The sequence below is a fragment of the Astyanax mexicanus genome, chromosome 3 (genome assembly GCF_023375975.1).
Source record: "Astyanax mexicanus isolate ESR-SI-001 chromosome 3, AstMex3_surface, whole genome shotgun sequence".
In the NCBI taxonomy this organism is placed as follows: Eukaryota; Metazoa; Chordata; class Actinopteri; order Characiformes; family Acestrorhamphidae; genus Astyanax; species Astyanax mexicanus.
This window is the reverse complement of record NC_064410.1, coordinates 20,531,246-20,537,070: the sequence shown is the minus strand read 5'-3', so window position 1 is coordinate 20,537,070 and position 5,825 is coordinate 20,531,246.

The window sequence follows — 5,825 nt, the reverse complement described above, 5'->3', positions numbered from 1 at the left end:
CACTCCTGGTGCAAAAATTCAAGCAGTTCAGTTTGGTTTGACAGCTTGTGATCATCCATCTTCCTCTTTATTATATTCCAGAGCTTTTCAGTTCAATTTTTTTTCCAGAGCTGTATAGTCCAGCAGCCTAGAAATCCATGTTTGGCTCATATGCCTAAATTAAAATGTTAAAGTTTACTCTGCTTCTAATCACCTGATTCAGCTACAGAACTAACTATCTGGTTGTGTCAGAATAGGGAAAATACAGCGTGCCAAGAGAACCGCTGCTCTTGATTTAGCGAGGATGATACCAGTTCTAAAGATAGGACAGGTTTCTTTTTGGAACAGATCATGACAACTCATAGGGTCATGACATCATGAGCCATCTGCACTCCACTCCAAGTTTTCCTAGACTTCATTTCTACTGACTGCCCACATTATCCCCCTGCGTTACACCACACTGACAGACCAGCAGTTTGTCCTTATTTTGTCTTTTCACCCACTCACAAGATAGGTGCTTCGCATCCTTGGTCACATAATGGAAAATGATAAAGAGTTGTTTTTGACCAGGGATTTCTATCCGAACGGTGGAAAACAGCTCCAAATTTAGAAGATCTGAAAAGTCTGGAGAATGTCACAGAGTCACACAGGAAAGTGGAACAATAGTTTCGAGCCACTGTGGAATTTGGGTCTATTCAATGGGGGCACTGGCTTACACAGGACAAGTCCTGATTTGGAGGCTATGAAAGTTCAAATGTCTGATGGAATGTAACCTTTGGAACTAAAAAGCAAGAGTATTGTGTTTTATACATTAAACAAATACCGTTTCTAAATGATTTATTAACAAAGGTTCCTGAAGGTTTATGTTGGCTTAATGTCAAAAAACATTAAACAGAAAAGACTGAAAGAGGAAAAACACAGTTTTCTCCAATACGCTTCACATTATGTTTCCTGTTTTTATGTGTTTTTTTGTGTTGTACTGTGTGTCTTGTGATGTTACACAAAAAAGGCAGCTTTTAGTGGAAAATGTCAACACAGTAAAGCAAGAAATGTCTGTTGATTAAAAAAATACAGTTTATAACTGCAAAAAGGTACATGCAAGAAAATATATTTTGACCTTTTGATAACTATTACAGCATTATGCAGTGTTTTTAAACCATATAAAAAGGCTCTAAATAACGATCCAGTAAACATTTATTTGGGGAATCAAAGAATTAGCAATGTACTTGATATGCTTGTTTGTCACCTTTGTTTATTAAAGGGGTTTGGTATCTAAAAACAACATTGTCATGACTATAATAACCCAGACTTTATTTATTAAACTTCTGTTTTAAGTGAAATATATTTACTGTATTTATTTATCTATTTATGTATTTATTTAGACAGGGTTTATGATGAAAATAAACTTAAAATTTTTGCTGGATTTCTACATTGCAGTCTGTAAGCTAAAAAAAAAAACTAATTCCCTGATGTCATTTTACTATTACTATTGACTATTAGTTCTAGTTCTAGTACGCAATATTACATGCATGGATCCAGGACTAACCTAAAGAAGCAAAGTTACACACATGTCTTGGATAATGATTTAATCTGTAGTAATTAGAAAATGTGGAAATGATTTATTTCCCGAATCATTTCTTTACAATTAACTTAAAACCATCCCATAACACATTGTTATTTTTGGTGAGGTAGAATTGGGTATCTCCTTCATAATTTCACAGTAATTGAATCTTATACACTGACTGGACAAAAAAGTCTCCACCTGGATTTAAGTAAGTAAATGATGTGGAGTTGGTGCTGCAGTTGGTCAGGTCTAGGTTCAGCAACAGTATGTGCTGAAAGAATGAGGTCAGCTGACTACCTGAATATACTGAATACAGACCAGGTTATTCCATCATTGGATTTTCTCTTCCCTGATGGCACGAGCATATTCCAAGATGAGAATATCAGGATTCATGGGGCTGGAATTGTGAAAGAGTGATTCAGAGAGCATGAGATCATCATTTTCACACATGGACCAGACCTTAACCTCATTGAGAATCTTTGGGATGTGCTGGATGGAGAAGGCTTTGTGCAGTGGTCAGACTCTACCATCATCAATGCTTCTGCAAGAACTTGGTAAAACATTAATACAACACTGGATTGAAATAAATCTTTTAACATGGCAGAATCTTATTGAAACAATTCCACAGTGAATAGCAACTTCTTTTTTTTGGCCAGGCAGTGTATGAAAAATATAGTTTATATAGTGTTTAATTTTGTAACTGTGACGGAGAGAAAAGGGCAGGCTGTTGAAGCACACTGAGAGCTCCCTGAGAAATCCTGGTGCCACCACATTATCTTTAGCAGGTGTAACTGGCTGCTTGGGTACAACAGAGAATGGCTGGAAACTCTGAGGTTTAGATGGAATGAGATGGTGATATGAATTAAAACATAAAAAAAGTCATGCGCTTAGATGACAAACATGACCATTTATATTTGTTGTGCACTGAAGTGTTGACAAATTGACAAAAATGTAAAAGGATTCTCCTCTCCTAATCTTCTTTTAATCTCATTTCTTCACTTTCTATGAGGTAAAAATGATAAGAGATGCATCACGGCCTATGCTCAGGTGGTTCTGAGAAAACAGACAGGACGTCCTACCACCATGCTCTCACCTACGACACTATCAGTGTCATCCCGACCTGTGGCAGTGTGGTGAGAAAGAGATGAAAGATTCGGAGGGTTCACCCTCCGGTTTGTTGACATCATCTTGTCGGAAAAGGTGCTCCTGACCACGTAGTGTGTTCTCACCTGCAGTGAGGGCTCTGGTGAGGATGATAATGGAGATGTTGTAATGATGTCAAGTACAGATGACCAAGTAGATATAAAAAAATTGATTGTGGGAGTGTATTTTTTGCTTAAATAAATTAGGGGTGATTGGTATAGTAAATTGTCATATGGGATATACAAGCTATATATGCAAAAGACTTGAGACTGGGAAGGAGATTTAGCCTTCCAGCAAGACAATGACCCTAAACATACAGCCAGATCAGTAGAATGGTTTAGATCAAAGAATATTTATGAGTTGCTAAAAGTGCTAAAGCCCATTGAGCTTCTGTGACAAGACATTAAAATCACTGTTTACAGCTGCTCTCCATCAACCTGGCTGAGCTGGAGCTGTTTTACAAAGAAGAATGGGCAAAAATCTCAGTCTCTAGATGCGCAAAGTTGGTAGAGACAAACCCAAAATACTTTTGCACATCATACTTTTCAGATTACTTGGATTTCTGCAAAAATTGGTCAATAAATGTGTTCTGATCTTCATCTAAGTCACAACAACAGACAAACACAGTCTGCTTAAACTTATACCACACAAAAAGAATGATAGATTTACATGGTTTTATTGAACACAACATGTTAAGATTCACAGTAAGGGTGGAAAAAGTATGTGAACCTTTGGATTTAATAACTGGTTGACCCTCCTTTGGCAGCAAAAACCTCAACCAAAATGTAGTTTCCTGTTGTTGCAGATCAAAAGTGCACAACAGTAAGGAGAAATTTTGGATCGTTCCTCTTCACTTAACTGTTTCAGTTTAGCAATATTCTTGGGATATCTGGTGTGAATCGCTCTCTTAAGGTCAGGCCACAGCATCAATTGTGTTGAGGGCAGGACTCTCCGGAAGGTGTATTTTCTTCTGTTGAAGTCGTTCGGTTGTTGATTTACTTCTATGTTTTGGGTCGTTGTCCTGTTGCATCACCTATTCTCTGTTGAGCTTCAGTTGGTGGTCAGATGGAAGTTTTTCCTGGAAAATGTCTTGGTCAACTTGGGAATAAATTTTTCAGTTGATGATGATAATCCATCCAGGCCCTGAGGCAGCAAAGCAGCCCCAAACCATGATGTCCCTCCACCAGTTGGGATGAGGTTTTGATGATGGTGTGCTGTGCCTTTTTTCTCAACACACAGCGTTGTGTTTTCCTACCAAAAAACTAAATTTTGGTTTCATCTATCCACAATATATGTAGCCAGTACTGCTGTGGAACATTCAGGTGCTTTTTTGTAAACTTTTCAAATGTTTCAAAGCAATGTTTTCTTTTGACAGCAGTAGCTTCCTCTGTGAAGTCCTCCCATGAACTCCATTCTTGTTTAATGTTTTTCTTATTGTAGATTTGTCAACAGAAATGTTATCATGTGCCAGAGATTTCTGTAAGTCTTCAGCTGACACTCTAGGATTCTTCCTCACCTCATTGATCATTCTGCGCTGTGCTCTTGCAGTCATCTTTACAGGACGACCACGCCTAGGGAGAGTAGCAACAGTGCTGAACTTTCTCTATTTGTAGACCGTCTGTCTTACCGTGGACACATGAACATCAAGGTTTTAAGAGATACTTTTGTAACCCGTTTCAGCTTCATGCAAGTCAACAATTTTTGAACATAGGTTTTCTGAGAGCTTTTTTGTGCGAGGCATGATTCACATCAAGCAGTGCTTCTTAAAAACATGAAACTCAAAACTGGTGTGGTGTGGGCAGCTTTAAGCAACACATCCAATCTCATCACATTCAGGCTCCAATTAGCTCTTAGAAAAGTCATTAGCCTACATACTTTTCCTCCCTCACTGTGAATGTTAACATGTTGTGTTGAATAAAACCATGCAAACATATAATTGTTTGTCTATTGTTGTGACTTAGATGAAGATCAGAACACTAATGACCAATTTATGATTTAAAATCTCAATAAAACACATTTAAGTTTGTGGTTGTAAGTTAACAAAATGTAAAAAGGTCATTGTATATCCATTACTGCATCTCAAGCCTGCAAAGTGGGGACAAGGGCAATTTAGGGATACTAATAAGATTAAAAAAATAAGTAAAAATAATTAAAAATGTGATCATGACTGCACAGCATAGATTATGACCGTGTGTTGCCACTATTTCAGGCAGTTAAGATTTTAAAAGAACATTGTAAGTGACCCTTATTCTAATAAAGGAAATTGTTTCACTTCATTATTCAGTTAATCTTTTCTAGTAAACTGTGCCAGACGTGGAAACCCCAGTGCTACGTGAGATACATGAAGGATGCCATCTGTAGATCAGCATGCAGATTGGTGCCCATTTTAGAAACTTGTGCTACCTGATCCTGGAACAAAAATGTTTTAATCACACATTAATCAACTGACAGCAATTTTTTTTTTTTTAAGGAAAGGCTTCAGGGAAGTCCACTATGGAAAGTTGGAAATGCATTTATGATGTATTACATACAAGAACTTATGTGAACTAAGGTGTGGTGGGCTACAATACATGGACGCAGGGTTGCCAAGTTTATGCTTTTCCGAACAAATTATCTAATGTTTTTACAGTAAAGAAATCATTTACACTATATTATGATTGCAGGCAAGAGAAAATTAAAATGACTCAGCTTGTGAATCCTGCATGGAATGCTGATAGTTGTGGCTGGCTTAAGCCAAAAATGTCAAATATTCGTGTTTGGACGTACTGTTTTGGGCTACTTTCAGCTTCTGGCTGGTTTCATTTAAACACATTTCAGGTGTGAAATTTTTCCTGGTCCAAGGAAGCCTAAACAGAAGCTCCAGTACTGTCAGGACACCAGTTGATTTGCATGTCTGTGCACTGGCAGGTACATGAAAAGGGTTTGAACTATCTGTGGAATGCTATTCTCTCTAAGTGAAAGCCACAACAAGGTGTTTGCTGGCATTCCTTAGGGTATACTTAAAAAAAGTCAACAAGTCTACTCCCCACACGGCTGCTGTTTAAATAGCTACTCAATTGGCGAGAACAGTGTCCTTTATAATGAAAGTAGTGCAGAAGTCATGCAATTTGTGTAACATTTATTTAATGGATCCAGTGAA